The sequence below is a fragment of the Rissa tridactyla genome, chromosome 14 (assembly GCF_028500815.1).
Source record: "Rissa tridactyla isolate bRisTri1 chromosome 14, bRisTri1.patW.cur.20221130, whole genome shotgun sequence".
Classification (NCBI taxonomy): Eukaryota; Metazoa; Chordata; class Aves; order Charadriiformes; family Laridae; genus Rissa; species Rissa tridactyla.
This window is the reverse complement of record NC_071479.1, coordinates 2,970,893-2,991,636: the sequence shown is the minus strand read 5'-3', so window position 1 is coordinate 2,991,636 and position 20,744 is coordinate 2,970,893.

Here is a 20,744-nt window from a genome sequence, read left to right as displayed (position 1 = left end):
TCCGTGCTCAGCAGCAGGGGAGCGGCGAGTGCGGGGTGCTGGGACAGCGGGCGGCTGGGGACAGCAGCGCTGGAGCCAGCAGGACTGCGGCAGGGAGAGGGGCTGGAGGAGAAGGGCTCCTGCCTGGCCGGTGCCCCAGAAGAACATGGTGCCCAAAGAAAACAGACCCCGCTGGAGGAATCCGGACTGGAGAGCTCGGGGGGAAGATGCTGCTCTGGGATGTTTGCAACCGCTCTTCCCTGTCCCCAAACTGGGGGTGCCTGGGCAGGACAGGGTGGGAAATCCCCCCCGGGGGCTTCTCTCACATGGCCCCCTGCCTCATCCCCTGCCGATGGGGTGCAGTGCCAGCTTAGGGGGGGGAAGAGACCCCCTTGCAGCACTGGGAGCGAGGGGCCGGGACCCCTTGCCCCCCCAGGGCTGGGGGGAATGGCATGCTGTGCCGCCGCCTGCTCCAGCATGACAAACGGCACAATTAGGGCCGAGGCTTAACTGAGTGTGCTAATTTGACATCTGGCGATTTGATCGGGCTACAGAAACTGTTTACATTCACCTTCCACTGTGTTTGGTTTGTGATAGGAGCAGAACAGAAGGCGATGCTGCGGGTGTCCTGTTCTCAGCCGTTTTATGGGGGTTTCCTATGAGAAAAGCAGCGATAGGGCTCAGCCCTGGCAGCCGCCCATCCAGACCTTCTTTCCCCGATTTATTTTTTTCCTATGTTTTGCCTTTACCTCATCTCAAATAAAAAGAGTGATTTAAAGCTCTTCGCAATAAAAAATTCAAACAGAAGTCAGTCTATGGCACTGTATAATGGGTGAGAGGGCTCGTGTTATTTGCTTAATTACAGGCTTTTATTTGTCGAGTACTTGTGGGTGAATTGTTTGCAAATAACAGGTGAGTTTATTCATGCTCAGAGCCCTAAAACCTGAGATTAGAGCTGGGCTGGGAGATAGGAGGCTGGAGGGTGCTCAGGGCTGTGGGTGACCTCTGGAAAGTCCCTGTTGTCTGGTCCTGGAGGGCTGGAGGGACCTGGGATCAGGGCACTGGCTCCTCGGGGGAGCTGACAGCAGGGATGCGATGCTGTTTTGTTGGAGCTGCGTGCCTTGCGCAGTATGGTCTTAATCATGCACAGTTTATCCTTTTATAAATTGCAGATAAGGATTAACTGCTTTATGGAGTCACTACGTAAAATGTAGTCCATTAATGGGAGTGGATGGAGGCTCCCTTGGCGCTGGGACGCTTGGGTTCAGCGCGTCAATCTGGGCCACTCACTCCCAGGTGGTTCCTGACCTCCTGTATGCTCACAGGAGATAACACCTCTCCTTAGGACTTCTTACCCACTTTATGAAACAGATAAGGGCATTTTGGGGTGTTGGAAGGAGAAATGGCTGCCAGGTGCTCTGCTGATGCAATGGTGAGAGTGGGTGGATTCAAGCTGAGAGGTGTCAGATGTTCAGAGTTGGGCTGGACAAGAGATCTGTGTGACCACAGCTGGTCTCAGCCCTTTTTGGGCCATCCTGCTGCTATCGATGTTCCAGCACTGGGGCATGAGTGTCTCCCTAGTGTGTCCAGCGTGGTGGAAATGGCAGCTGCCCTGCTCGCGTGGAGCAGGGAAGTGACACCAGGCAGGGGGACGTGGCCCCAGCCAGGAAAAACAATGTGCAGGAGGCAAACACGTCCCTGCAGCCACCCACCTCCCTCTCCAAGGGCTGCAGAGAGCAGAAGTCCAGGTGTTCAGATGGAAGAGTGTTCCCAAAGCTTTTCCATGAAGTTAAGAAATCCCAGTGTTTGCAGCCCTCCCACCAGGGAAGACGTGCACCTAAACTTGTCACCATGGTTCCAGGGCTGTGTCGGGACTCCTAAAGTTTGATTGAGGCTGCAGTGATGAGGAATATGTGAAAGGGCAGCAGTCACATCTCCACCTACGCCCTGCTCATCCAGATCCCACTCGGTCAAGCCCGTATGAGCCCCACAGCAGTGTCCGACGTGAGGGTGAAGGGGTAAGAGGCAGCCGCCCACCCGACTTGCGCTTTGCGCAGGTGTTGAACTGGGATCAGAGGGGAGGCTGAGCTGGCGCGGCGTGACTCAGGGCTAAGTCACGCAGCACCCACTTCACCCCGCCGGCTCTCTGCAATTGCCGCTTTGCCTAAGTCTGCGCTTGCACATTGTGCTGGGGGTGATACGGAGCCGGCACGGAGCCACGGGTGATTCCTAGCCATGATCTGGAGTGTGGGAAAAGCGCAATCGCTGCAAACAATCAGAGGCAAAGCCGGCAGCAGCACGCAGCAAGCCAGCGAGGAATTCGAAGGCACATTCCAGCGGGGATGACAGAGGAGGGGCCGGGAGCTGGGCCGGGAGTACAAAAAAAAACATGCTCTGATTTGTTTTGGTTTTTTTCCCCCTCTGCAGAGCTGTCACGCCCCGCTTGGCTTTCGAGTAAAGCCACTGAGTGCTGCAAGCGGGTGGCATGGCAGAGAGCTGGGATGCAGCGAGCCCTGGCTGGGCACAGCACTGCCCTGCTGCCAGCAGGGACCTGCTGGCACCAGGGTCACGGCCAGCTCTGCCTTCCCATCCCACACCTCAGCCATGCTCCCCATGACCAGGATCTGGGCCATGGGCACCCAGCTCCACCAGCCTCCGTAGTCTTCTGGCACCTGGTCGGCCGTGGCCAATAGCCCATGTGCCAGGAGCCACCCATGTGGCTCAGCAGCCACCCACTAGCAGGTACGGCAGCGCTGGCATGTTCTCCTCCTACCTCAGCTGCTGACTTTGGGCAAGCGGCTTCCCTGCTCTGTGCCTCAATTTCTCTTTCAGTGCACTGAAAAACCACATCTCACAGCACTTCAGAGACCGACAAGGCTTTGCCTTGGAAGGGGTCAGCTCTGGGCACGGGGACATGTCCATGTGCATCCTGTGTCCACTGCAGGCAGTGCAGGCAGGTCTGCTGGCACACAGGAGCCATGGTGGCCACCAGCCAGTGTCACTGCTGGTCAGGGGGAGCACATCCCCTGCACATGCTGCCGAGGGGCTGCAGCACAGCCTGCGACCTTGCAGCTCCCTCCCTCCCCTCCTAGCGGCTCCTCCCGGCTCTTCCTGACCCACTTTCTACATCACGCAATTAAAGCGGAGCAAAATGGAACAGGGGGAGGGGACGCTGGCACAGTCACCAGCACATCGTGTGGTGACCAGCAGCACAGCCCGCCGGTGGCTGCTGCATGGCGTGGGGCAGGGCATGGTGGTGGGGCAGGTGAGCGGGTGGTGCTGGGTGCTGCTCAAGCTCAGAGAGAGGACCTCGGGCTGCATGGTTTTCTCTGACCCACTGCCATGTGTGGGACACATTCAAGGCTGTGGCTGCCCCAGAGAGTCCTGCACGCTGGTGGTCACCAACCGTCCCACTCATGTTGCTGGTGTCCACCCACCCTCCCGGGGCAGGAAGGTACAGAGAAGATCCAGAGGGCCAAGAGGGGACAGGATTTTGGAGGGAGCTCTCAGCCCCTCGGACTCACAAATTCACAGCCACCTCCACATCCTTGGTACCTGTCTTCATCCCACCCCACCAGAGTCCTCTTCCCTCACGTGTGCACCTGGTGGGCAGAGGCTCCTTCAGAGGCACAAGTGAGGGATAATTGCTAGAGTGTGCGGGGTGCCCTGTGCCATATTTCACTCATTGCTTCAGGCAGAGCAGCCATCCGGGAGCTAAAAGCATTCAATTGTTCACTGATGCTTTTCTTTGAAGCCCTCATTCATCCTCCAAGGTCTGTATTGATTGGGGACTCCAGGAAAGCATCTGCCCTTCTCTGCCTTCATCAATGACTTTCCCACATTAATCCACCTCTTCCCTTGATAACCACACTAATTAGTCTCAGCTAAGTTGACTCTGGCAGGTCACTGGAGGCTGGGAAGAACAACCTGCTCCGCGGCCTGGCTGTGCCTTAAAGCTGCAGGTCTGTCCAGTAACGGGCCCCAGTGCTGGAGGGAACTGGTCATACTGGGAACATGAGCGCTGTGGCATGGGTCTGACCGTGGGGCAGCACAGGAGTTTGGTGGGGGCCACGCTGGGGATGTCTGCTGCCGAGAGGTGTGTTTGCTTTCCATTTTTGAAGCTTATGTACCTCCCAGGGAATCACTGATGATTTTGCATGGATGGGGACCCCGGACCCTGCCCCAGTGGGGTGCACAACCACACTGCCCACCTGCATCTGCCCAGGCTTGGGGGTTCAGCGCTGCGAAGGGCTTTCCTCTGTTGTGCTGCAAGGAGTTTAGACCACCGTGGGAGGTTCACACCCTTCCACCCCGGGGTGGTCTAGGCGTGAAATGCCTGAGTTTCCTGGGGGGGAACGGGAGGGATACAGTTCTCTGACCTTTTCTCTGCTCTCAGCTGTGGTCAGGCTGTGCCATGGCTCAGGAGTGGCTCTACAATGAAGGAGTGGCGCAGGGGGAAGCCTGGATGAGCTTTGAGGGGCTGATGGCCACAAACCACATGGCGATTATCTGCTGGAGGGCTTCCGCGCTCACACCGCTCCCAGGAGGATGAGAGCTGTCTCACTGTTGCTGCTGCATTGCAGTAGGCACCTCCCAAAGGCTTCCAGAAGACATGGGAGGTGCAGAGGGAAATGCATGGAAGAGATGATCCTGGTTAAGCAATGCACACCCTGCTCTCCTCAGGAATTAATGCAGGAGGGAATGTCTTGACCCGTGAATCCAGAGCAGCAGAGGTCAGAAACATGCCAAAGTGACCTTCTTAAGGGGGTGTGAAAGCCTGAGGGCAGGAATTGGCTCAACAGCTGGTAAAATGGGAAGAACTGGGACAAACAAAACTTAGACACCTCAAGCGAGAGACAGGTTTAGCCCTGACACATCTGGGATCAGCTTGGCAGCTGTGGGGCCACCCCATACCACTCTTCAGGGTCATGTCACATAGCCACTGGCTTTCTGAGGCAGGCTGACTTGAATTTCAACAACACTTTGCTTGTTTAAAATGTAGTGAATTAAAAACTATGTCAGTCTGGCAGGAGGAGGGAGGTGTTTTATCATACCACGTGAACCTGCTCATGACCCAGAAGATACCGGCTTTCTGCTTTAGGGCTCCCTCAGGAAAATCCTTCTTGCATGTCTTTCTGTCTCTCTCCAACTGAACCTATTTTGCTCACGCTTTAATGTACATCACGGGCAACTCAGACACTGGCAGATGAGTACAGCCTCTGCTGGTAAGTGGGGTTGGACCGATTCCCTGGGATTTGTCTAACGAATTTGTGCTGCTTCTTACCTGAGAGCAAGAGTAGCCCTTCAGGCTGCAATAAACTCAGATTTGAGGGTAAAAGAGAGAAGGAGAAAGTAAAGCTTGCAGGAGGGAAGATGTCTGTGTGCACACCCAAGGAGTGTCCTGAAGACAACATGGCTACTGAGGTCCTGACCAGCAGCAATGGTCCTGTCAGGCGAGGCTGCAGTGAGCATAAAAAGAAAAGCCTCCAACTTCAGCAGGTGAGGTATAACAGGTCTTTATTTACTCATGGGTGATTGCAACATGGGCTCCCCTTACCAGTCCCTGTGTGCCATCTGCTGTCCTGGGTGATGGTGGTAGCAACCCATACCTGGGTAAATACCCACGGGCGGGTCTCACATGGGCGGATGAGTGGTGCTGGACCACCGGGTCCCACGGACACCCCACTGACCCACTTTATCACCCACGGGGGCCAAGGGAGCCATGCCAGCTCAGCCTGCCCTGCCCCTTGCCAGTGAGGACAATGGCGGCCGACGGGGCCCCAGCCCAGCCACAATCTCCCCTTTGTCTTCCCACCAAGATGGTGTTGGCGAGACCCCCCCTTTGCTCCTGCCTCTGTCCGGGTGGTTGCAGGGCTGGGGGGTTGCAGCAAGGGCAGGGGCTCTCCTCAATGCCGCCCGCCATAGTGCTACGGGCCCGTGTGCCTCCTGCCATGGCCTGGCACGAAGTGCTCCTTCTCTGGCACCGCTTGTGCACCCACGCTGGGCTGGGAGCCAGGGGCCGAGCGGGCAAGATGGCCCCGCATGTCCTCCTCCTCCTCCTCGGGGTGACTGGATGCACGTCCTCGCCTCATCCCAGCTTGTTTTACCACAGGCTTCTTCCCCCATGGGGGAGAGCGGCCTGGCCCCACACAGCCTCCATGGCGGCCTCCACTGGCGCCTGGGGGACACGGGGTCCCGGGGGTCCCGGGGGCTGCACTGGGGACCCTCCAGCAGCCCTGTGGGGCCGGGGGTCCCCCAGCCACCCTGTGATTTCAGGGATCCCCCAGGCTGGGCCCCTCCAGGCCCTGGCAGCCATTTCTGAGCCAGCGCCGCCATCTAGTGACACGCAGCCAGGCTGTCCCCGCTCCCCGGCGGGTCCCCAGGGCGGGTGGTGGCCCTGTCCCTGTCCCCTCAGGGGAAACATGAGGGGCTTGGGGGGGCAAAGCCAGAGCTGGGTGCAGGCAAGCAGGTACCAGGTTTCCCTCCACGCCGAGTGCTTTTTGGGGTGAAGCAGTGCAGAAACACCAAAGTGCAAAACCATGTTGGTTGGTTTATCTATTTATTTATTTATCTTTTACAGAAAGCTCAATTCCTCGCAGGAATTTTGAGGGGAACCCTCCCCAATGCAAGGGCCTGGCTGCAGAAAACAGCCGCCAGCGCCATCGCCCTCCCTGAGGTAAATCGGGGTGTCTCCAGACCCTGCCTGGCTCCCCTTTCCCGAGGTGCCTGCCAGCCCCATGACGTACACCTGGGGACCCGTCTGGGCGACCTGTCCCCCCCCAGAATACCATCTCCAAGCACGACAGGACAAGCCCGCAGGAAGACCCCTACCCTACAGATGCCCAAAGCGAGGGGCTCGGCGCCATCCCCCCACCCAGTCTGCCCAGAGCCACCGGCAGTGACTACCAAACCTCGACTGTCCCCAGCCTCAGCGGCCTGAAGCTTTCCCACCCCACACTGCTCCTTCACCACATTCAGAGCCATCATTATATCTTTAACCCCTCTGTAACATTGTCTTTCTGCCTCCATCTCTGAAAACTGAACAAAGGCGCTGGCCGTCCCGCCGGCTGAAGGAGGGGGCATGGGCCAGCTTGTCTCTTTCCCTCCTCCATTTTCCTCCCGCTGGCTGCTGAGAAAAGGGATTCCACCATGCCCACTGCATGTGAAAAGCCCCCGCCTGCCTTGTGTTTTATGAAGGAAAATCTCCTTGGGAGAGCAGCCAAACGTTCCCAGCCTCCTGCTGGGTGTTTCAGACGGGCGCACTGGAGGATGCGAGGGCACGGCGGTCCTGCGGGTCCGGGGGGAGAGTGGGGGGACGGGGACAGGAGCTGCTGGGCTCTGTGAAAGCTGCTGTCAGACCGCGCTGGAGGACGAGACAAGGAGGTCACTGCCTTGATCGGGTGGCCAGAGCCTGCTCTGTCTGCTGCCTCGAGGGAGGGAGTTTCCCTGTGGGGCTGGGGATGCTGAGCTCCAGGTACAACCCTCGGTAGAGGATGTGGAAAGACGGGGTCTGGCTGTGTCTGCTGTGACCTGGGCACTTGCTGTGCCACCACCAGCTGGGCATGGTCCTGTGTCCCCACCATGAGAGTAGCTCAGCGGTGCATTGTGCTGGGGGCAGCCCCGAGGAGGCTGTCTCTGCCGGTCCCTTTCCCAGATGGATTACTCCCACACTTTTCCTCTCCTTTTCCTTTCTCTTTCTTCCTGGTCTCTCCCCACTTCCCCCCCGCTGCCCCCAGCACCTCTCCCGGACCACACAGCCCTATGCATTGGAGACCTTTCAGACCCAGCGACTATTTCAAAGGCAGCCAAGAGGCCCCCAGGGCTCCAACCCACCAAATCAAACTCAAATTTGCAGCTTATATGCAAACATAATGTATCTGGATGCGGGGGCTCTGCTGGCACACAGAACAAATAAACAGAAACACATGGCTGCGCCTGGAAGAGCAATAACCTCAGCCGCAGCTGAGAGCTGGCGTTTGTGGAAGGGTCTTAACAGCAGCACCCAAAGTCAACTAATTACACCCAACTGCAGCTCCAACGGGCACTGCCAGGCCATGAGGTCCTGGGCCCGTGTCGGCAGCAGGGCTGCACTTGAGGGGTCGGGGGGAGAAATGGGGGGGGAAACAGATGTTTATACTCTGTATCTGAACTGAAAACCGCAAGGACGAAGTCAGAGAGGCTCAGACCCAAAGAGAGAGTCTCTGCTATGTTTCCTTTTCTGGTTCATTCTGCAAATGTTGTGCTCCACACGAAATTAAAACCTTCCTTTCTTTCTTGGGGGCCATTTAATATCCTTTAAAGCCTTTTTATCTTTCTTTTTAGGCTGGGACCGATTTCTCAGGGAAAATGCCGCTTCCCAAAAGCACATTTCATATCTGCAAATGATGAAACAAAACATTTAGCAGCTCCAGAATTCAACTTTTTATTGGCAAGCCCTGGTGCAAAGTGTTTCAATGTTTTCATTGCATCCATCATCCTTCCCCCTTCTCTGTGAAGCTGCTGCCTCAATTTGACCCACGTGAGCAGACAGCTTCACTCATTTTCAAACTTTGAATCTCTTATTTGTAAAACCGCGGAAACTTCTGCTCTTAGACTGTTCAGTTCCCACTAGCGTGGCTCTCCCACTCCACCTTCCTGTCGCCTGGAGATGCTGCTCCTCCTTGCTTTATACATTTTCTCCTCTCAAGTCTCCTGAAATGTGTTTCTGAGGTTTTAAACAATGTCGAAAAAAGCTTCTGGACCCCCAGCACTTTGCCTGCTGCCTTTTGCTACCCAGATGCTGTGTGTGACCCCGAGGTGGGGACTCGGTGGTGGCAGGGGCCGAGCAGCTCGGGACATCCCTGGAGAGCCTTGTTCTGCCTGCACTGCCTGGAGGGCCAATGGGATACACTGATTTTTCTGCACACCCCATTTCCAGACTCTTGCCCTTCCAAAGCAGACAGGGTGAAGGAGGGCAAACCTCCTCCCAGCAGCTACCTCCTTTCCTCCCTGCCATGCGAAGGGCAGCTCGCAGCCCCTACGCTCCCTCATTCTGGGGTTTTCCTGCTGGAAAGTGCCAGTGTCCCCTTGGTGGATGGCATCGAGAATTCAGAGGTGTGCTTCTCATGCAAACAGCCCTCACAAGCGCCCGAGCAGCCACGGTGGGGTGTGCTTCTCCTTCCTAAGCGTGCCGGGAGAGAGCAGCGCAGGCGGACACAGGCGGCTTGTACCAGGCGGCTCCCCTCCACCCAAGGAACTGCACGTGTGTCTCTCTCTCCTCCTCACGGCTCTTGCTCTTGCTTCCTCCTCCTCCTCACATCATGGTCTATATTTAGTCACAGACGCTGCAAACCCTTTTGCACGACTCCTGCAGGGCGCCTGGCAGGATCGGGGCTGGGATTACTTATGGTAATTCTTCAGGCTGGGAACACCCCGTCCAATATTAATAACAAATAATGAGGGCAGTTCCTGGAACACAAGATAATTATCCCTACCATGCTGGGGGCTTCGTTAAAGATCTGCCGCCACATGAACAAGCAGGCTTTAGCTAGCGCAGCCGATGAGAATGATCCAAGGAAAACCTCCCACGGCCACCGGAGGAGGGCAGAAGGAGGCAGGGGGATTGGGGCCCCACCGAGTCGCTTGGCGTCTCCTCTGATCAGCCTGTGTGTCCCAGCTTTGTGCCTGAGCTCCTGCCTGGCCCTGGGGACGTGGCTGGCCTGGCGTGAAAGGCGGGTGGCTCTCAGCTGTCATATAGTGCGTCCCCACGCATGGCTTGCAGAAAGCTTGGGCTGCAACCACTGTCCCCTCGTCCCCTGGCTCTTGGGGTACCCGTCCCTCTGTCCAGCCCTTCCTTTCCAGGGATGCCTTTTGGAAAGTGCATTTTCCCACACCACTCGCTCACACCAGGGATAGAAGAAAAGGGAGATAAGGGGTTGCACAGGACGGCTCCCTTTCCCCTCCACATCAAAGCACCGCATTTATCGCCAGGTCCCAGCTGGGTGCGGGGCTGCTTTTGGCTCCTTTTAGACGGGCCGGGAGGGGAAGGGGTCAGGGTCTCTCTCGCTCAGTGACTTGGCCAAGGTCTGTGGTTTAACCACTGAGCAGCACTGTCTGCAGCCCTGCCATGAGCGCTCTGCCCCCGAGGTCCCCTTGAGTGACCGAGCCTCACCAGGAGGATGGCCAGGGACCTGCTGCTGTGGTCCCCATTGCCCTGCAGTGAGCCGTGATGGGCCAGGGTGAGGAGGTGGGTCCAGGCAAGGTTGTGATTGTAAGGAAAGCTCTTTCCTCGTCATTGCAACACAGGCTCATGGGAGGACCTGGGGGCCTCCAGCTCCAGCAGCCCCTCCAGCAGGAGGGAGATGGATGGGTTCGGTGTAGAGAGGAGGCACCAAGGAGGAGTTCTGCATGTTTAGGAGGAGGATGAAGCACAGCAGAGGGTTAAAAGTCAACCTCTTTCCCCCTCCCAGCTCCTCTGGGTCAGAGGGAGCTTCCCGAGGTTATCAGCTGGGGTCAGCCGCCAGGAGGAAGGCAGTGAGAGGCTGGGGGCCCAGGGAGGCATTGCTGCTGGGGGTGGGGGCTCAGCCTGGCTCAGCGAGAGCCACCCCTCCAACCTGGCTTCTGCCTGCAACGATGCACAGCAAGACAACGGCGGGACCTTGGGGTACCGTTAGTGTCCTTATGCTGCTCCCCAACAGCCACCTGGGAAAAGGCACACACAAATTCAATGGTATAGAAATACTTGGGGGGGACGAAACCTGGAGGAAGCAGGACAGCAAAGAAAAGGCAGGGCCCTGGGCAGTCCCAGTTGCCTGGGCTCCCAGTATTGTCGGTGGGGACGTGGACCCATAGTCCGCGATGCCGTTACAAATGCCATCGAGGCACAACTTGTGCCTTGAGTCCTTTGCATCCTGCCCAAGTTGTTGCATCACAGCCCATCAGCCCAGCTCCAAGGGGAGGCTCTGCGGAGCCCTTGGTGAGATGAGGCCCAGACTCTGCTGCAGTTGCCCTGTTTTGATGTTGTTAATGGGACAAGTTGAATTAATTAAGTGTGTTTGGAGAACGCTCTGGCGTTCCTCCCCTTTCAAGGGTTTTTACTTCAAAGGAGGCAAATGAGAGCATCTCCCTCCCTGAAGTGCCTCAGTGTATCATGTCAAGGCAGCCCATCTCAGCTGACCCCAGGCCTGGGACACGTCCTACCCTCCCATGGCCCCACAGCCGGGCCTTGAGCTCTCCTGTTGGTGTGCAGGGGCTGGCTTGGGCCCCGTGCAGCTCACAGCCCTGGGGAGATGCTCCGGAACATTCAGGAGCATCAAAACTGTTTCTATGCAGGTGGTTACCAAATCTGAGGTCTAGCCCACAACAGCCATGTCAGAGACACATCTGGAGCTTGTCTGCTTCCCACGTGGGCGCTCCCCATTGTCCAATGGACCAGCTGTTCCCCCAGCTCTGCCCCAACAAAGCCAGCAAAGCGCAGCCCCGTGACAGCCAGCAGCTTCTGACTCACTTTCTCCAAAGAGCTCGACCCGCTGGCTGCGACATTCGAGCCTGGAAACTTCAGGAGAACAAAGTGGCTTTTTTTAAAGCCCCCAAGAGGCTGAGGAGATGTTTCACACTCCTGCTGGGTTTGTCCGCGCAATGTTTTGGAGTGTTTGGTAGCAAAATAAGGCTGTTAAAGGGCTCCCTTTGCATCTGTTTCCTTTGCCTGTATATCTTTCAGAGTCTTTTGCCCCAGTTTGCTGATTTTGTGACGATGGCCTTCAAAGCCCCTCTGGAGAGGACAGCAGCTGTGAGAGAAGCACTCACCTGCATTGCCAAAGAGCAAAAGGGTTTCAGAGCTGGTGGAAGTGCTACTCTTTACATCAAAATAGCACCTGGGAGCATTGCCCCATGGCAGCCGTGCACTGCCCCAAGGAGCCTCCAGTCTCTCTGGGCAAATGCAGATTGTGGCCCACCTGGAGAGGCAGAGGGGTACGGCAGAGATGAGTGCCCTCAGTGCCCCCTCATGCATCCTCCTGCACATCAGGGACAATGTGTTACCAACTCACTGCCCTCCTTGGTGCCCCAGGATGGACAAGAAGTGGCTTATCTGTGACACCTGTGTGTTGTCAGGTCACTTAAATCTGCATACGGGCAGAGACAGTTATTGGTGGAGGCAGCATCCCTTCACCGGGGTCTGCATGCTGGCAGCATTGTGTAGGAGATTTGATATTAAAGGTACAGAAAAGTAAAAAGCAAAAGTAGGAACAGGGAGTGAAAGCTCTCCCCTCCCTTCCCCAGGGAGTTTGCTCATTATCTAGCCCTGTTCCCATTTCCTTCTGGGATAAATCAGGAATGGGTGGATTTGGTTTCCTTCACTTTTGCAATTGATGTGGCCAACCCAGACCTCCCCGCAGCGCTGCTGCCATGGGCAGGTGGGGAAGAGCCTCCAAATCTTCTGTCCGGGGTGGTTTGAGAATCAGCTATGCTCCGGGGCCAGGGCTGCGACGCTGGCACGGGAATGCTCTGGAAAATTCACTTACTAGGGCCTCTTCATCTAAAGAAAAGTGGAGGCACCGGGGGTCCAATTACAATGTATTTAACATTTCTGAGCTCAGTGGGGCCTCGCTGTCTCACAACTGGGTCATGCAATCAGCCCGGAGCTGCAATGTCAAACTGGCTCAAGGATTAAGTGTGTTGTAACTGGAGCCGTGAGCCCGCCGTGCTGGGAGGGGGAGACTTTTATCCGGCTGTGATTGCAAAGTGGGAGCAGGGGTGATCTCCGCCGACCTGTGCTTTGCAAAGCGCTCAGCCATGTGTGGTCGGGAGGCGTCTTGGAGAGTTGGCCGGAGGATTTGTGTGGCAGCGTGTCCTCACGCCTACTGTGTGGGAGCTGAGCCCTTTTGCAGAGCTTTTGGTGATGTCTCTGAAGGAGGGTCTGGTGGTGCCGGGTGGTCTGCCCGAGCACCGTTGGGTTAAGAGGAGATGTGTGCTTGCAAAGCTGCCCTTCGGCCCCAAAATAAATGGTTGTCACAGTCCCCCTTTGCCAGAATGGTCACAAGTGCTGGGTCTGCTCAGTACTGACTGAAGACTGGTACCCACTGCCCTCGTACGTCCCCCTCCCCAGGGCCCTGCTCATGTTTCTTGCTCTCTGGCTTGTCCTCACTGCAGTAATGTGTGTGTGGGGAGTTTCCTGGTCTGAAGCTGGCTGGGGGTGAATTGTCCGAATTGTCTGTGGAGGGATTTCTGACTCTTGACACTCCTGTAGTGGATGGAAAAGGAAACAAAACCAGCACTGAAATGTCATGTCAACTCAAGAAAAAGAGAGTGAAAAAACCATCCCTCTGAGCTGATCAACATTTACTTTACACTTTGAAATCTTGCAAAGCTACAATAGCATCATTTCCTAGCGGGGATGGGAGGTGGTGCCTCTCCGAAGGAGGTGAAAGGTGGCAACCTGCCCTGGCTAGGACGTTTCCTTAGACACGTGTGTCCATGAAGGTCTGCACAGGGCAGGAGTTGGGGAGAGCTGCTTTCCTCCGCTCCCACAGAAATCCCACCTTCCTCTGCTCGATGTTTTAGGAAGCCAAGCCTCCTTCCCTGTGCGATGGGGGATTATGCGCTAGAAAGGGAGTTTGGGGAAAGCCCTTCCTCGTGGGCAGAGAAAGCAACAAGCCCTGAGCTTTGGTCAACCTGGCTCTGTCTGCTAGAGCCAAGCAGGAGCTCTAGCTGCGATCACGGGGAAGTTGCAAGTGAGAAGACAACACTTTCGTCCTGCTCGGAGAGGGAAAAAAAAAGGGTTTGAATCAAAGGCTCAACTTTGCTTTTCCGCGCTGGCCTTTGCTTTGTTCTGTGGCTCTGCTTTTCCCCCTCGGCTATCAGATCCTCTCCCCAGAGGAAGCTGGCAGCCGTGCCTGCTCTGGAGGCATCGGGGAGCTATTGTGTCTGCACAGATGGACAAACAAACAGGCCATGGGCTCGGGGCGCATGGGGCAGCCCCCAGCCCAGCCCTGCACGCCTCGGCCTGGGGGGGCTGTTTGTCGCATCCTTTCTAGCACCGGTCCCCGGGGTCAAGGACTGCAGGGGAACGTGATCCGTCGTAGCAGGAAAACAGGAAACGGCGCTGGTGGCAGGAATTTGTTTCGTTTAGCGTTTCACGTCCCGGGGAGGCGTGGGGCTGAGGCTCGTTGCATCACGCTGCTGGAGGCCGGGTCTCCAGCAGCCATGCGCCAGGCAGCCCTTGTCCTTCTTCATTAGCTAAGGTGTCTTTGTGGGGAGTCCTCACACCCCACATGGGTGCCACGGGGTCTGCCATCACCCTTGACATGCCCGCCTCCAGCTCCGATGGGGTTGGGGCACTGTGGGTGCTACCAGGGAATGGGTTAGGACATGTCCAACTGGGGAGCAATGCCCATTGCACATACTGCTCCTTCAGCTCCAAAATAAACATGTCCTGCTGATGCCGGTACCCCAGGGTGGGTGCACAATGTGGGCCCTTGTCCCATGTTGTGCCCCCCATCTGCCTGGGGGACCCTGGGCACCCCAGCTCACCACAGGCATGGGGGGCTGCAAACCAGACCTTTGCTAGCCTGGACACCCCACGCAGCACAGAGCGGCTCCCTGCAGTGTGTACCAAAGGAGAAAGGGCCAGGGATCATTCATGTGGCCAGTGGCCACGATGCCACGGTGGGGAGCAGCACATGGCCGGGTCCAGCAGGATGCCCTGCGTTATCTGTGCTCAAACATCTGCGCTGTGCCGTTACACCAGTGTTTACTCTCTAAAGACATGTCGTGGCAGCCGCAGGGTTTGCTTCAGGATGCCTTCCTGCACAGCGGGCGCCTGAAATCCCTGCTGCTGCCAGGCTGCTGATGTGCCAGGGCTGGATTTCTGGTTCCTGGCTCTGAATTGCTACCTGCAGATTCACCAGCCTGTCCCATGGCTGCTTGGGTCCCAGAAAGCTGCATCTGGGGGAGCGGTGCTTGCTCAGAGAACTGCCTGGGCTCGCATGGCCCCTCGGAGCCGAGCACTGTCCCCGCTGCTCACGCAGAGCGGCAGCGGCCTCACCGGGGCTGCCGGGCAGCCACCACCCTGAGGCCCGGAAAGCCCTGCCTTTGCCTGCTGATAATCTGCCAAACTGCCAAGTGGCCCTTGTATAAACCATATTTGTGTTCCCGGGGAAACAATGCTGCTCGTATTGTTTAGGGCTGGAATAGTGTCCTGGAGAGCCTCCGAGCCCTTGGACAACTCTGGCTTTCTATAAATATAAAGAGGCAGCTGGGAAAGGGGAATGGAGTTTGCAACAGGAAGATTTCTGCCCATCCCCAGGTTGTGTCACATGTGCTTGAGGTGCTGGGTCACCTGGGCCGCAGGCAGCCATGCCCATGCTGCCGCTTTGGCATCCTTTGCTTGCAGCCAGACCTGGGCGAGCCGAGAAAGGGCTGCGCCTGCCCGGGAGGACCTTTGTGGGGCTCCTGGTTGCGACCTGCACACCTGCCCGTGCACACACAACCATGGGCACACGCACATGCGCCCCGCTCCTGGCCCCGCTCACACCGGCTCCCGTTTCCTCCCCGAGGCGGCCGCAGCAGGCGGGATTAGTGATTTATTAATGAAGCGGAGTGACTGTGCCGCTGGGGCGTGCCAGGCGGAAATGTCTGCTCGGGGAGATTGGATAACCCTCTGGCCTGTTTCCCTTCGCAGCCTTCAAACGGCCGCAGCTCCCAGAAGTACCATATCCTTTTCCTCTTGCTGCCTCCTCCCTCCCTGGGCCAGGCCGGCTGCCACCAAAGGCAGAGGGGGGATGCAGGGACATCCTCGCTCAACCCCATGGTGGCAGCTGCTCAGGGAAAGGACAGGTCCATGAGCTGGTTCTGGAAGTGATGTGCAGGGTGATGTGAGCCCTCCTTTCTGCATCCAGGGGGTGTGGGGGTCCCACCGCCTCCACCAGCCTTTCTCTGGGTCCCGTGTCTGCACCCGAGTCATCTGGACTGGGGTTACTTTAGGGGATGTGGGGAACAGCTTTGCTCTTGGGCTGGGCTGGGTGGCAGCCGATTCAGGCTCACAGGTAGGGTTTCAAAAGGAAACGTGCAAACTGCAGTACTTCTGATAGAGTTTCTTGGGGGAATAATTTAATTTAGGTTGTCTTGTGCTGTGTGCATCTGCTTTGGGCTCATAGGCCTTTATAACAAACATCCCAAAGACAGTTAAAACCAAACTGTACAGGCGGTTTTTGCAGCCTTCCAGCCTGGGAGACCTGAGCTTTGCTTTGCACCCACAAACCTCAAACCCCGGACTCTGCACAGATATTCAGAAAGCAGCTAAATGCTCCCTGAAGCCCTTGTCCGAGTGCATGGCCTCGGCACGTACAGGTGAGGGCAGGACTTCTCCTCTCTTGAGTTTATTATCTGAGCAGTGGCACCAGTTACAGCACGATTTTTTGTTATTTGGTTGCCACAAGATCCATAATTGGTTTATTAGAATAATTGGTGAGAATAGATATTGCCATTCCAGTTGCTCTAGGAATAAAGCTGTGTTTAACTCTGGGGAACTCTAAAAGTAAACAACCAGGGAAAACTAGCTCAGGGAGCAGTCGCTCTTGGGCTGAAATCCTGCCTGGGAAAGCTGCAGCCTGGAGCAAATATTTACGGCTGAACTGTAAATGCCTGCGAGGAAGGGTTTTATAGCGGGTGTCCATGCGTGCTCTGCTCTCATGTCGGGTGGGTTCTGGGCTACGTACCGCAGGACCTGTCTGCAAAGTGCTTGGGCCTCTACTTTATGATAAATGTAAAAAAAAGTCTTATTCCAACAAAGATCCATCCCCTGGCGTTTCCAGGTGTGGAGATTGGGTGGCCAGCAGCAATGCAGCGTGTCCCCAGCGTGGCATCCCCCGGGCCATCAGGCGTGGAAGGAACGCGTGTGTGGCCACACGCACACCCGCAGCCCGTGCATCCCACAGCAGCTACGCTGCAAACCGCCGCCGGCTCCTGCCTACCTCTGTCAGCACAAACTGCTTCCAGGAAACGAGCTGGGAGAGGAAACAAGCACTAATGAAGAATCCCTTGGTGAAAAATGTGTTTCTACAACCGTTGGATTATTTTGTCCTTGAGAGGTGGGGGAGGGAGATAATAAAACAGCCTCATCGCATTCCAGCCTTGGCTCTGGGGACGCTGATGCTGTGCTGCCCAAGGGCTCTATCTGGGGGTGCCCCATCACCCCCTTGTTCCTTTTGAGCGCCCCCTTGCTCCATGCTGCTGTGGGAGCAAAAGCATCTGCTGCGGGGCTGCTCCTCCACAACGGCGTGCTGCTGCCGCATCTGCCCTGCCTGCTCCTGGCCTTGGGGACCAGGGGTCCCACCTCGTCCCCATCACGCAGCATCCCCAGCAGGGTCATCCCGCCCCTGTCCTCAGCTCACAGCAAATGCAGCATTGGCTCCACCACCAGCAGTGGCCCTGGGGCCTCGAGCAGAGCTGGGTGACCAGCTGCTGGCTGTTCTCCTGCAGCGGGGAGGAAGGGGCAATGACTTAGGTCTTCACTGAACAGAAACAGAGGTGGTTGTAGGGTGAGCTGCATCTGAAGAGACAAACCCAGGGTCTTCTTTTGAGAAGGAGCCTGGGGAAAAATATAACCTAATTTAAAGGCTGGAAATGCTCCCTCCTTTCAGACCAGAACAGTCCCCCTCTGGGTTTATGCAGGGGATGCGTGTCCCTGGGGGTTACCCCGGGCTGGCTCAGCAGGCACCAGGCCAGGGACAGACAAGTAGCAGGGACTGTCACAGCCCTGCTGTGAGCACCCTCCAGCCATAGGCTTGGGCATTTGCGGAGGCTGGCAGGGACCAGTGCCATCCCGGGAGCTGAAGGCACATGTAGGACAGTCAGCACTGTGGCTGTTTGCTGGGACTCTGGGGCTGCCCTGGGTTCCTGAGTCCCCAGCTGCCTTTCATCTCCTGCACTCAGGAGTGACCAAGGCCAGGAAACCAGGGGATGTGGTGACCCGTTTCCACTATGCCGGGATGCCTCGCATGTCCTCCTCAGGCTCCTGTGGCAGGTCCCAGCCCGGGGCTGCCGGCCTTTCCGCACACTGGGGTGCCCAGGGTACCCCAGCTGAGCCATCAGCACGCTGCGGGCAGCGTGGCTGCTCGGCATTTCATGGGCAGACGGCAGCAACGACATTCCTTCGGAGATGGGACGTTTCTGCTCAGGAAGGCCTGAAAAAAGCCAGGGACAAAGGGGGGAAGTGATGGCGGCTGTGTCTGGAGTTATCTTGCTGCTGCACTTGCGGGGGCCGCTGAGTGACAGCGCTTTTCTGTTTCGCTCCTGAGAGTCAGGAAACACTCATCTCCGCTGGCTCCCTTCCTGCCCTGCCTCGCCCCGCGCTGCGGTTCAGCAGGCCCCGGGCAGGGGGACGGAGCCCAGCCACCTCTCCCGGCGGTGCCTGGTGTTGGTGGGCACCGCTGAGGAAGCCCTGGGGGTCCCTGTGCCAGCACATCCTCAGTCTCCTGAGCTACAGCATCCAGAAGCCGGGTGGGCTTCATCAGCCAGGGCGGCAATGGAGCATAAACGCCTTTTACCCAAACCAGCTTGCTCCAGAGGGTGGGAAATCGGTCAGAAAGCTCCAGTTGGCTTGAAGAGCCCCAAACCATCTGTTTTCCACCATTTCCTCACTGTTAGTTCGTTTAAATCAGATCATTTCTCTGACTTGGCTTCTCAGCAGAGCCCTGAGTGAGGAAAGCTGGTAGTGGCACCAATGGTATCTCACTGGCTCCTGTCCCTGATCCGGTCCCCTGTGCCATGGGGTGGCGGGGAGGGTAGGAAAGGGCAGGGCATTGCGCGTGGTCCCCCGGCTGGCGGGCAGGGGACAAGCCAGCCCGGCCATGCCACCGAGCTGGAGGCAGCCAGCACATTGGGAGAGAAATGCAGCCCCGCTCCCGCGGCCAAACTGGCCCTGGGGGGACCCGGGGAGGACTGGCTGTGCAGGGAGGGGATCCCCCCAGGCCGTCGATAGCGCAGGGTGCAGGACCATTGTATCATCTTCCCTGAAATGGGAAGTGAAAGAGTAACAGTAAAAGGATGTTTAGCTTAACCCTGTCTGCTTTGGAGTATCCTGTGCTGAAATGTTGCTTTACAGTTTCTTCCAGACCCCGCTCCGCTCTGGAAGCCAGCGATGCTCTGGATGCCAGTGATGCACCTGGGACTTCAATAGAAACAAAGGAATATGTTTTGTCTCCCTTTATGAGTGGAAGAATCGCAATAATATTTTCAGTTGAAAAGACTGTTTTTTCCACCATGAAAAAAGCATTTTATTTTTGCTAATAACACTTAGCGTTTCTGAAGCCAAAACCAGCCCCAAAGGTGTTGGCTGGACTGAGCTACGGCTTCTCCTGCTGCCTGTTTCAGCGAGGCGCGATCCGCCTGGCCTGGTGTCATGGAGTCCTCGGCACCAGCGGTGGGATGGGATCAAGGATTTCTCGTGTCCTTGTGGTCAGAGCCAGCGTACAACCCCCAGGTCCTGCCATGGAGACCTCAGGGAAGGGGTTTACACAGTATAACAAAACACGATGGGAAGCAGGTTTATCACTAGTGCGGGTTTCAACCCTCGCCCGGGCTGTCCTGGTGTTTAGAGTGTATCTCAGTATTTTTCAAACATGTTTTTATTGCTCACTTGTCAGCCAGGTTCTTTGCCAGCTCTGCCCGGGCACAAAGCTCCCACACAGCCCCGGTGTGCATTCAGCCCCACTTCTTTGATTACTTTTACAACCCCATTTTGGTCTGATTTGCTCTGCTGCTGCAAACAGCAGGTTTGACGAGACGCCGTTTGCAGCAGCTTCCCCAACGCGTGGGATTGGTAGGGAGCAGCGGCGATAGCCGCAGCCCTGCGAGAGCTGAGCTGCCAGCCCTCAGCGAAGGGAAGGGCGGCAATTAAGAAGCCAGCGGGAAAGCAAGTGATTTCTGTCGCTGCCGCTCCGTGTCTCGGCTCAGTGTGGAATTGCAACGGCCGCAGAGGTCAGGGAGCCCCGGGAAGCTGCAGCAGTGTGTCCCCGGGCTGGGGAGGGCAGGGTGTGCTGCGCCACTGGGATCTGCTCTTCCTGCAGTGATTTTTAGGGGTCTCCATTTCTGGGGCAAGTTCAACCAGGGGGGCTGTAGCCAAGCCCTATTTTCAGGTAGTGAAAATACCGTTGTTGGAGAATCCGGTTTTCTTTTCAGGCTCTTTAAAATTATTTGAACACAGAGGTTTCTACAATGACTTATAGATTTGGAAACGCGGGCGTTGTGTTTTCACTGACACTACGGCCTTCAGAGGGTTGCCATGTTTCAGATCCGAAGTGGAGACTGGGGTGCACAGAGCACCCGCGTCCGGAGACGGGGCTCGGGCTCCTCCACCGCTCCCACGTCCCGGACGGGTCCACTTCACTCTGAGCTGCCCTCACAGCAACTGGCTGCAAACCTGCCACAGTCTCCGGGCTGAGCCGTTCTACACTAATAACAGATTTTTCTAGGGCCAAGTTCCTAAAGTCCCGCAAAAAACAGGGCTTTGTCATGGAAATGCTGAGACGACATTAATGGCAGTGTCCTGAACGCAACTCTAATTAAAGAGAGGAAGGAGAACTGAAGCAGGATGTCCTGTTTGGCTGCCCAGGATGGAAAGCTTGTCACAAATAAAGTGCATTCTCGTACTTTGTCTCCGTCCCTCTGCACAAGGCTTTCCCAGATTCTGCAAACATTCATTTTCTTATCTCTCCTGGATTCTTGTTTCTTTTCTTTTGACATAGCTCCTCACAAGAATGTTTTTTTTTTCTCTGCTGTATTCCCCA